This window comes from Phacochoerus africanus, chromosome 15 (assembly GCF_016906955.1).
Source record: "Phacochoerus africanus isolate WHEZ1 chromosome 15, ROS_Pafr_v1, whole genome shotgun sequence".
NCBI classification, from domain to species: Eukaryota; Metazoa; Chordata; class Mammalia; order Artiodactyla; family Suidae; genus Phacochoerus; species Phacochoerus africanus.
In genome coordinates, this window is record NC_062558.1 from 2,306,639 (window position 1) to 2,319,193 (window position 12,555).

A 12,555-nucleotide genomic window follows, 5' to 3' on the forward strand; every position below is an offset into this window, starting at 1 on the left:
CAGTTATCACACTGGAGGATATTTTTCCAGCCACCAGCAGCTGCATGGCTGCAGGTGCAGAGGCAGTGGAAACTTCGCTTGGTGAACTTCAAAACATCTAACAATCAGTGTGGCACAGCCATTGACCAGCCAGGGTACACCAGCGCCATGCTGGTGAAAACCAGCCAAAATGCCAGTCCTGGGGAAACCAGCTCAGGGCTTTTTCCGAATGGATATGACAAAGCAGGAGAGAAATGTGAATTAAGGATACATGGAAGGGTGTTTTCATGATGATGGATTATTTAGCTGAGGTAGGAGACACAGTGAATGGGGAGCCTCGTGTGGCTGAGGAACTATTTATAGCAGCAAATGATTAAGAGAAAGTGAGCTGGGAAGGCAAGAGCAGGTGACCTAAAAAGCAGGATACCTTAAACGCCGATTGTAGCAGTATTGGAGGGACAGTCGGTAATAAGGAGATTAGTAGAGTAATTACGGTAGGACCCTGGAGCAGAGTGGCCGAGGCAGACAGAGAACAGAGCCTTGGAGCAAAGGGAGGCCAGTGTATCCCAAGGACCTTCTCTATGGCCATTGCAATTGGCCAACATTCTCATAGGAGCGGTGCTGAATGACGGGGAGCCAAGAGATGCCTTTGACGATGGAGCGGGAATAATTGTAACAGGAGTGGGGTGGAGATGACTGCAGGGAGAGATAATGTGTGGTCACACCTGATGTCAAAAGATCAGATCTTCTGGGGGAGGGGCAGTTAGAGAAGAAGATGGACGGATGTCCTGGCAGTAAAAGTGAGGCACACAAATTTGGATTCTATCGCCGTTTTAACTAAATCTACCCAGAATCACTCTGATGTGCAAACATCCTTAAGTTTTAGCAGTTACGCAACAATTTCTGTTATGCTAATCCTATGACTTCTTTGTGGCTAACAGGAGGTTAAAATGGAACCGTGTTGGTTCCAGTCTTACCTTGTGCCAAAGGGATGGCAGAGCTGGGAGATCACAATGTTATATGGGAGCCGGCGGGATCACCTGGGGTGAAAGTCTGCAGAATATGACTCTGGGGCAGCACTTCTTCCAAGGGCAGCTCTGAGGTTTACTCGAAGACCAAGTCTGGTGTGCTGGGGGCTGCTTCTTGATCTTGGCTCAGTTTTTCACCAAAGGCAGACACTGGGGAGTGTGAACAAAGAAATCCAAATTGCCCCATCTTCCTTGTTGTGTTGGAGTTTTTAAAATCAGCCGAAGGTGACTATAGCATCCTGCTGGTACCAGCAGGAGCTGTTCATTCATCCGAAATGTGTTTACAGAATCCCCACTCTGCCTTTAGGGGCCAAGCTTACAGATGTAAATGAGAAAACAATGCCTGGCTTTCTGTGCCTTCTGTTATAAGGAGGGGAAAGAACAACACATTATCAGTCCTACAGAGTCAGGCGGTGTAAGGAAGATGAGGGAAGTGACACAGGTGGGACAGAGAGTGACAGAGGGGACGATTTTAGATGGGATGGCCGCAGAAGTGGCTCTGGGCAAGGAGCATGGGCAAACAGGAGGCGAGGAACCTGGGCAGAGGCTTAGCGGGTGCCTCCAAGCCAGCCAAATGGCCAGTGTGGCCGGAGCTGGGGGGAGAGGAGGTCCAACATCCAGGGGACAAGTCCTGGGGTGGCTATGTCACCATGAGGAATTTAGATTCTAATTCTAATTCTAGATTCTAATTCTATGAAATGGGAAATGTCTCTACACGTCCCCTGTACCTGCTGCTGAGTTAGCAATGGCTGCAGGGGCCCAGGAGAGCACTCAGGGGCAAGTTGGAGGTTTGGGAGCTGAGACTTGAGGATGGTTCTGACTGGCCAGAAGTGGCGATGCTGGAACTGTCTCCAAGGCAGAGCTGACAGGGCCTGGGGGTGGACAGGCTGGGGATGGTGAGGGAACGAGAATCAGAAGCAAGTCCTAGTTGGGGCCAGTGACTCGGCCAAAGATTGTGGCGTTCCCTGACCCTGGTTGCATGTCTGATACTTTGGCTGCTCTGTGGACACCCAGCATCACTGTGAGGTGGCCATAAGCACAAGTTCAAGGTGTATATCTGGGATTTGTCAGCCTAAAGAGCACAGTGGGCCCTCTGGGAAGTAAGTGCTCATATAGGACCAAGAATATTGCAGGTCCCGTGAGAACATGGCCATTTCAGTGTCACCAGGACAGGTTGGGTGTGAGATGGTCTGGCCCTGCCCTTGTGCATGTGGACCTTGTGTCCACAGCCAGGTCCCCTACCTCTCAGTCCAGCCTAGTCCACCCTGACTCTTCTTACTGTCACTCTAAGGCAACCTCCCCACAAATAACTTTATAACTTTTGTTAAATTTTATATTCTTCCCTATGAGTTTGCCATAGAGGAATTAAGATTTTTCATTTAGTTTTTATTTTTTAATTCTTTTTTTTGTGTGTGTGTGTTTTTTTGCTTAGGGCCACACCCATGGCATATAGAAGTTCCCAGGCTAGGGACTGAATCAGAGCTGCAGCTGCCAGCCTACCAACAGCCACAGCAATGCCAGATCCAAGCTGCGTCTGTGACCTGCACCTTAGCTCACGGCAATGCCAGATCCCTGACCCACTGAGCGAGGCTAGGGATCAAACCCGCATCCTCATGGAATTCATTTCTGCTGTGCCACGAGGGGAACTCCTGTTTTGCAATGCATGAGAAATAAGACAGGGTTTGGGGGGAGATGGCAAATTATAATATTTTGGAGTTGGGAACTCCAGAAAGGAAAACCCAAAATGTTTTAAGAGATGAAGTAGGACCTCCTGGGACCACAAGCTTCAGGCTAAAACTTGATATCATAGACCCAAGCAGGCCCACAGACAAGCCTGTATTTTTGACTAGAGTTTTGCTGACTGTGCCCAGTAGGCACTGCTCTGCATTCCAAACGCTGTCTTGCTGTCATGCTGAGGCAGCTATTCACCTCCGCGTTTCACAGGTGAGGAAACAGAGACAGGGAGAGATTATGTAACTTGTCTCCTAATAACTCACCTGGCGAGTCAGAAGGCCTGGGGGGCTGGGGGCTGGGGGCTGGGGGCTTGGGGCCGGAGCAATCCGGGCGGCCTGACTGCACACTGTACAGAACTCCCACCACCCCACCATGAGCTGGTGGTGTCTCATGAAAGAGGCTTCGGACTCAAGGTGGGGAGATAGAGCCTGCTCCTTCCACCCTGAAATATAACAAAATGCCTACAGCCAGCAGCACAAGTCCTTTCAAAGCACACACAGTTTAGAGGGTGGATTACGTCATACCTTGAGGCAGATGTGGGGGGGGCGGTGGCCACAGACAGAGACAGAACCGAGATTTTTAGCCTACCAAGAGCTGGTCTGGCATCCCGGAATCTTGACCTGGTTGGAGTTTTTTTTTGCTTTTTAGGGCCCCACCCACAGCACATAGAGGTTCCCAGGCTAGGGGTCTAATCAGAGCTACAGCTGCCGGCCTATGCCAGAGGCAAAGCAACGCCAAATCCGAGCCAAGTCTGCAACCTACACCACAGCTCATGGCAACGCCAGATCCTTAACCCACTGAGTGAGGCCAGGGATCGAACTCGCATTCTCAAGGTTCCTAGTTAGATTTGTTAACCACTGAGCCACAATGGGAATTCCCCCTGCTTGGAATTTTTGTCCCTCCAACTGGAAGAGGGCCTGTAGGGAAGAGAGGCTCCTGGGTGAGATTTGTGTTTGCACAATCAGCACAGTTCTTGCTCAGACCTGAAGAGGGCCCTCTCCTTCCGGCTTTCAGCTAATGGCCCTGGGCCGTTTTCAGAGCTCACTAGGGCACAGGATTCGCTGAACGTTTGCTAGCAGCTGCAGGGTGACCTGAAAGTGACAGTGGCCCAAGAGTGTCTTGCAGGAGAAGGAGTAAGCAAAACACACACCAGCCTGGAAGAAGGCGAGCACCGTGAGAGAAGGTGGACAGGGGTCAGAGGCGGTGAAATTCTTAAGTAGCAAAGAATCCCATGTAAGTTAATGATGGTGCTCCCCTGTCACTGGAGAGCTTGGCGTGTGGAATGTTCCTGTGCTCTGGGGCCATGTAACACTTACACCCCAAACTGGGTAAGGTTGAAATAGAACATTCTTGAATCCGTGCCATAATATGGGCTTCTTAAAAGTGTGTAATTTCAGGGAGTTCTCCTGTAGCTCAGTGGGTTAAGGATCCAGCGTTTGCACTGTTGTGGCTGGGGTTTGATCCCTGGTCTGGGAATTTTAGCATGCCGTGAGTGCAGCAAAAAAAAAAAAAAAAAAAAAAAAGCATCCTTTCAGTCCTTTTAGGAAATGGGAGGACAGTTCTAGAGCTGGGACATTTCTTCAGGTAAGTAAGACCCTGTTCGTCCTTGGAAATAAGTTTCACAGGAACACTTTCATACGTGTACCCAACATAAAATGAGAGACAACAAGGAAAATAAAATTACATATATACATGTGTGTGCATGCATGCATGTGAAATTTGCTGAAACAGATCAATTTCTCACCTTTAAGATTTTCCAAAGTGATTCAAAATGTGACATAAATGTTGTAACCTAAAAGATGTGCATGTATTTTGGAGTAGATTATATATATGTAAATATATATATATATTTATTCACATATATATGTATTATATATGTGTGTGTATATATATATATATAACCCACAACTAATACATCAAACCTATGCTTTAGTAGTGATGGAATGTTGTCTTTATAAGTTTACATAGAAAATATCATTTTCAAGAAAATATGAGATAATGACCAAGCTGGTATGTCACCTTGATACATGATGGGGGCTTGGAAAACTGTAGAGATGAAATGAATCTTAGGCAGAGGCAGGACCTGCCTACCACGGCTCCAGAGAGCTCCTCTTTTAAAAGAGAGTTCCTGCTGTTGCATGAATCTAACTAGCATCCATGAGGATGCAGGTTCAATCCCTGGCCTTATTCAGCCGGTTAAGGATCTGGCATTGCCATGAGCTGTGGTGTAGGTTGCAGACATGGCTTGGACCCTGCATTGCTGTGGTTGTGGCTATAGCTGGCAGCTGCAGTTCCCATTCAACCCATAGCCTGGGAACCTCCATATGCCGCAGGTGCAGCCTAAAAACAAAAACAAAAACAGAGAGGCACTTGGTTTTAGGTATAGTTTACCCAATTTGAACAAATTACAGTGAATCAATCCAGTGTTTGTTTTTTCCTCATAGAAAGCAAACATTTATTTAAAGGTACAGTATTATGGGCAAATTAAGAAATTAATGAAATTCTCAACCCTTGTCTCTGGAATAAATACTGGACCACCATACTGAAATAACCCACCAAATTTCTAGGCAATAGGAGCAGTGCTATAGTACAAGGAAAAAAAAAATTTACATATATATGACTAGGTCACTATGCTGTGCAGCAGGAAATGATACAACATTGTAAATCAACTATAATAAAAAAAATAAAACCAACCAAATAGTTTATATTTTGGTTAATAGGAATTCTCTCATTGTCTAAGAAGATCAATACCAAGATTTTGTTTGAGGAAAAGAATCAATCCAGTATTTTTAGTATTCATTCAGAGGCTAGAGGAAAAAGACATAGTCTAAGACTATTAGGGAGTTCCTGTCGTGGTGCAGTGGAAACAACTCTGACTAGGAACCATGAGGTTGTGGGTTCGATCCCTGCCCTCACTCAGTGGGTTAAGAAGCTGGCATTGCTGTCAGCTATGGTGTAGGTCACAGACGAGGCTTGGATCCTACATTGCTGTGGCTGTGGTGTAGGCTGGCAGCTACAGCTCCGATTCGACCCCTAGCCTGGGAGCCTCCATATGCCTCGGGTGTGGCCCTAAAAAGACAAAAGAAAAAAAGACTATTAGGACACAAGTTAAATGCTTGATGATGTTTTAAACCCCTGGGTGGGCTTTTCTACTACATCGCCTGGGAATTAGCTCCCAAACAATTGCCTATAGCAATTTTCCTAGGGAACCAAGGGGGCCTCTGGGCTCAGCAGGGCCTCAGAGAGTACTCTGCTCAGCAAACACAGAGGAGGCTGCAGGAGCAAGAGCAGGGCTGTGAGCGTGGCAGGTTGGTAACCCGCCCAGGGACTTAGCGATCCCTAAATTTCGACAGGGCAAACCCCACAGAGCTCCCACTGTGCAGGAGTTTGGAAATGTTTTCTGAGCTCAGAAAATCTCCAATTTTCCCACATCCTTTATGCTGAAAAACATAAGAGGGTTGTTTTGATGTTGGGGGTGTCTGTGTGCAAACAATGGAATCCAGTTGTACTGGACAGAAGGATGTACGGCTGCGGGATGCTGGCAGAGAGCCTGTTCTCGGACCCAGTCCCATCAGTTCTGCCTCTCCTTTGGAGCACGGCTTACCTGGGATGCAGTGGGCTATCTCGTCTGTGATGATGGTCCATTCTATGGCTGGGTCTCACCTAATCGTGTGAGGCTTTTCCGAGCACAGAGTTTTCCCTAGTTGGTGGCAAAGGAAGAAGTGAGGAACAGTCTTCCGCTCTAAGTGGAGAAGGAGGCAACAAGCCTGCTGCCAAAGGCCTATGGGAGGCTCTGGGAGCTGGGAGGGGTCTGGCTGACAACTACTGGGGCACCAGAGAGTCAGTCCTACTGTCCAGCCATCACTCGACCTCAGCCTCTGACACGCAGATGCAGGCAGACTCTTGATGGAAATATGAGATGATACACCAGCGATGTTTTGTGCCAGAGTTTGTGGCATTTGTTTTGTAGCTAGGGAAGAGGTCCTCAGGAAATGCAGCATTTGTGCATGGCTTCCCACCACAGGGACACACAAGAGGAGAAGCAGTGTAGATCCATGCAAGGACACTTCTGTGAAAAGCACTCCTGTGTTTGCCTGTATGACATGTCTTTATTGATTTTTTCCTGAACCAAGAACCAAATTGACTTTGGAGAAACAGTGCTGCAATCCACCCATCACAGCAGAGACCATGACTTTCTCAGGGTCTGGATCCTGCTAGGTGATGTAATTTTTTTAAAATTGAAGTAGAGGAGTTCCCGTCGTGGCGCAGTGGTTAACGAATCCGACTGGGAACCATGAGGTTGTGGGTTCGGTCCCTGCCCTTGCTCAGTGGGTTAACGATCTGGCGTTGCTGTGAGCTGTGGTGTAGGTTGCAGACGCGGCTCGGATCCCGCGTTGCTGTGGCTCTGGCGTAAGCCAGTGGCTACAGCTCCGATTCAACCCCTAGCCTGGGAACCTCCATATGCCGCGGGAGCGGCCCAAGAAATAGCAACGACAACAACAACAACAAAAAAAGACAAAAAAGACCAAAATAAATAAATAAATAAATAAATAAATAAATAAATAAATAAAATTGAAGTAGAGCTGATCCAGAGTGCTGTGTTAATTTCAGGTGTACAGCAATGTGATATATGTGTATATATATGTGTATGTATATATATATAAATTTACATAGTATATTATTTTTCAGATTTTTTTCCATTATAGATTATTACAAGATATTGAATACAATTCCTTGTGCTATAGAGCAGGTCCTTATTGTTTAAGTTACGCAAATTTTTTTTGTCTTTTTAGGCTCACACTCGCGGCATATGGATATTCCCAGGCTAAGGGTTGAATCGGAGCTGTGGCCGATAGCCTAGACCACAGCCATAGCAATGCCAGATCCAAGTGGCATTTGCAACCTATACCATGGCTCATGGCAACACCAGATCCTTAACCCACTGAGTGGGGCCAGGGATTGAACCTGTGTCCTCATGGATACCAGTCAGATTCGTTTCCGCTGAGCCGTGACTGGAACTCCCAAGTTACACAATTCTTAAGAAAGCCAAATTTGACAAGAATATACTTTGAGAAACCAGAGCACATTTCACCCTGCAGCATCTCTGCTGCCGCCCAGTTCATCCAAGGCTCGCAGCTCTGCTTTAAGGGTTTGCCCTTGAGATGGGGACAAAGGTGACAGCTGCCCAGGCTGGGGCCCCTTTGCTGAACCATCACCCCCCACGTACACAGTTGGTTGGAAGCCAGGTTGTTTTGGTGTCATTGCTGACAAGTCACACTCCCGACCCCACCCCAGCACAAACCAGGCATGTGTTTGCCTAAAGGGGCAATAAATGACTTGCCCCCTCCCTCAAAGATTTGACTCCATCTTAAGGAAAACACAACAAAATTAGAAATAAAAAAAATGTATGAAATATTGCTGGTGGGGATATGTACTAAACCTTAGCAAGGTGAGAGCAGAATCTGGGAAGCTTTGAGCCAGTAAAATTTACCCTGTGTGTTCTGGCCTGTGCTGGGCCCTGACTGGCAGCAGGATTGGTGGGGGGTGGGGGGGAGGTACGGGAGGCGGATGTGTCCTCACAGAAGTTCCTGACCTTCTGATTGAAGCAGGCCTGAGATGGCTCACTGCTTTGCACGCATTCCCTCTGTGCCCGCAGAGCTGGCTCTTCTAGATCTCACAGCCTCGGCCTCAGCAGGAGGGCCAAGCATCTCCTAGGGAAAGGCACGCAGGTGACCTTCACCTTGTGATCCTACTTGGACCCCTTCACCCATGAGGCTGGTGGCCTCAACAAGGTAGGTGCCTGGAAATTAGCAGGAGAAGCTGCATGCAGTTACCATGGGCTAGAACAAGTATGTTTTAAGGGAGCGTGTGTGATTTCCCTGAGCATCTCCACTCTGGGGTCCCTGGGCCTCAGGGCTGTCATGCTGCTGCTGACCTTCTGTAAGGACCAAGACAGGACCGGGGAGCACACAGAAGACCCTTCTTTCACGGGGCTCCAGGGTGTTGCATTTCTGCCCTCATCCAAAGGGGCCCTTTCGATATTACTACCCCATGACCTTTCTTCCAGCCACCAAATATCTGCGTGTGGGATGATATTTCCACCCTGATATTTTAGCTAGGAAATTTCCAGATGACTAAGAACTCAAGATATTTTTCTCAAGATGTGCTTTTCCTGTCACTCTAAAACCATACTTTGTGGGAAGAATGAATTCTGTTCAGTAGCACGGCCGTATGACAAGCCACCCCAAATTCTGTTCAGTAGCACGGCCGTATGACAAGCCACCCCAAACTCTGTGGTATAAAATAACAACTCACGCTCAGAGATTCTGGGAATCTGGGACAGTGATGGGGGCTGGAGTCATCTAGCAGCCTCTCTCACATGACCCAGAGGCGAGATCCCCCTGGGTCTGTACCTCAGAGATCCCGCATGTGGCTTCTTCCACGACTGGGGCTTCTCACAGCCGTGTTCCCTGCAGGGGCCTCTGAAGACTCAGTTTTCCAGGCATCATCACTTCAGAAGCCACACATGCATCCTCACTTCCGCACAGGCCATGGGTCTGTCACTGGCCTGTCCTTACAGTTAGGAAAGATGCAGGGGAAAAACTTGGATCCGCAGCTTTTGCGAGAAAGGCGGCAAAGTAATACTGCAGACAAGCTGGAGGGTAAGGGGATGGGATTAAATCCATCTTTGGAAAATCCAAGTCCCTCCTCCCCCCACCCTGTCTTGGTGCGTGGGGAAGGGTCCTTTCTCCTTCCTTCTGCAGATGTCATCGAGGCCCTGAGCAGGAGCTGGCACCTGGGGGTCCAGACCTTCAGGGCTACTGTTTCTACTTGGCCACGCACACTCCCCATTTACATTTCAAAGAGAAATCATTGTTTGCTCTTCGCATGTTTCCTGCTGCCTTCCTGTGCTCTCTGGATCAAATGAAGAAGGTCTATTTATAATTTATTGTTGTTATGTCCCAGAGGCATACGATTTCTGCTCAGTGATCATTTAAGACAAAAATGAGGTGGAAGAGAGGTTTTTATTTTTTCAATGAGAGGCAAGTGACATGTTTGGTTGTCAGTGGAATGGTCCGTGGAAACATGATGTTTGGCTTCTGTAATCCCTTAATGTCTGCCATCAAGATCGCAATGGTGGCTCAATGGTAATGAACCCAGCTAGTATCCGTGAAGACTTGTGTTTGATCCCTGGCCCCACTCAGTGGGTTAAGGTTCCTGTGATGCTATGACCCACAGCTACAGCGCTGATTCTGCTCCTAGCCTGGGAACTTCCATTTGCCGCAGGTACAGCCCTAAAAAGACAAAAAAAAAAAAAAGATTGTATTTTAGTGAATTAACTGGGATGTGGAAAGGGGGGCCCCTGCATAGGCTCAGACATACAGAAGACAGCCAGTCAGTGTTTTAACATCGAGAGAGAGAATGGGGGTCAGGGGGAGACAAAAAGAGAGAGAAAGACAAAGACAGAGGTAGGAGTGAAAAAGTCTCATACTAATGATCCATTTGAAATCAACCTTGACCGAAGGACTACAATGAGTTAGAATATAGACTGAATGTCCATAACAGAGATCTCAAAATATGGCGGCTGAAATCATTTTATTTCTAATATAAGATGTCAAAGGTAAATAGCCCAGGCTGATGCCATGGATCTGTCCCTTTCGACACAAGACTTCCATCTCTGGTTGCAAGCAGCTACTCCAGTTGTCATGATTTCCCAGCTGGCTGGCAGGGAACAGGGGCAGTAGTGGATAATCCCCTGGTTTTCTAATAGTATCACTTCTTCTCCCATCTCATTGGCCCAAATTTGGTCACATGATCATATCTAGCAGCAAAGGAGGCTGGGAAATGCAGTCTCTTGTCCACGTGCCCAGTTAGAAACTCTGAGGGCTTCTTTTATTAAAAGGAAAAAAGGGAGAATGGATGTGGAGGAGAGCTGGCTTCTATCTCTGCCCTGCACTTGTATATGTCCCTTCCCCATTTCCCATGAAGAAGCAGAGTTGAGGTTGCCTTGGCATTAGACATAAGGAAGCACTTGTTATTGGCCACTGGTACCAATGATCATGGCAACTTCACTGACTGCCTGGCACTTCCCACAATGTCATTTTTTTTTTCTGCCACTTTTGCATAAATGACTTCTCTAAACGAGCAAGTCTGGAAGGAAAAATTGCTACGTCCGGAATGCCCACTGTCTTTTGGTCTTTGTCTCTTGAGGGCATTGTTAATCTTGATCTTTGGTCTTTGTGGATGAAATCTGATTGGCAGGTGAGAAACAAAAACACGATTTACTAATACTTCCCTCTCTGGGTGTCTTGGATGAACGTTGACAGGCACATGTCGAGCCCATCTTGGCAAGCTGTATGTGTGTTGGGAGGAGAGGGGGTCCTATAGGATAAAGCTTGTCCTCTGGGCCACATTTCTCACTTCAACAGTCTTTCTTTGCTTTCACCTTTCCAAATCTTGGCCCTGTCCTTATTTACCCATAACTTTCCCCACCCAATACATATATTTACTTTCATCTGGCATTGTACGGAGTCACGTTCTATAGGCAGCTGTTTTGTGAGATGCTAATAGAATCCAGGGTAAAAGCATTATTGCCACATAATTTATGCAAACAGCACCCACTCTCCTAGACACTCACAGTTCACTAGAACACATTAGAGGCTCTTCATGAAAAGGAATCATGTTCTAGTTTACACTAAGTGTTTGGCAAATGTATTTGATCAGAAAACTCACGTTGAAGACCACCTGTTGGGGAAGGTCGCCCCCACCCATCTAGTGACGGGGTAGTGCACAGATAAAGCCTGAACTTTAGAGCCAAATACACCTCCCAGCTCTGCCACTGACTATACATGGGCCTCAGCTTCTTCACCTAAAAATTAGTCATCTGCTTACGTACCACCTGGGATCAGTGTGAGGATTAATGGAAGATGAGAGAGAGAAAGAGAGAGCAAGCAAGAGACAGCGAGCAGAGTGCCTGGCATAAAATATAAACCCAATAAAAGAGTCTTTATTATTTTTATTGGATACGACATCATCTTATAATAGCCCAGTATTCCAGTCTGATAAATGGCTTGTGTCAGGTGTGGTGAAGGACTCCTCCAGAGCCCTCTTTCATGCTGATTATACCAGTGCTTGTTGGGTCTACATTATACCCATGGAAAGGGCTTGGGATGGATCCAAAAGTCTGTTCAAATACATTCTGCCTGGTTCTCAGCTTCCAGTGTTGTCTAGTATAAGCCCCAAGGACAGTGCAGACCCCACGTGGCTTCAAGTCGAGCATCCCTGGAATACAGCTGGTGGCCAGTTGCTGGCCTCAGGATGCAGTTAGACACAGAGAGAGGAGCCAGGAGGGCTCAGGGCTTCCCTTTCCTCAGGAGTCTTGTAGAGGCATGCTCGGCTGGTGAGGCATTGGTGAGACATGCAGCCTTTGTAGGAGTCTGAGACTTAGAGATTTACCCTCTTCGGCTCTATGTAGATTTTGGGGAGACCCCTATTGAGCTTCCCATATTTAAGAGATACCTTAGCCAGTGTAAGGGCATTTGCTCTGACGTCTCCATGACAACCCTGGGAAGCCCAGACTGAGCAACCAACAGGCCTGCCAGTAGGGAGACCCATCCCATTAACTGGATGGTGCCCATGGAAGAGCCAATCCTACCTGGCACTCAAATCAAAGCGTGAGCTCAGCACTCATGAATCATGCCAGCTTTTTAAGTAGATAGACGTGAGTTTATTCCCGGCATAGGAGCGGTCCTGCTAGTAATTAACAGTCATCCCTAATGTCTGTCTAACGCCCATAATATTCCCCAAGAGGAGT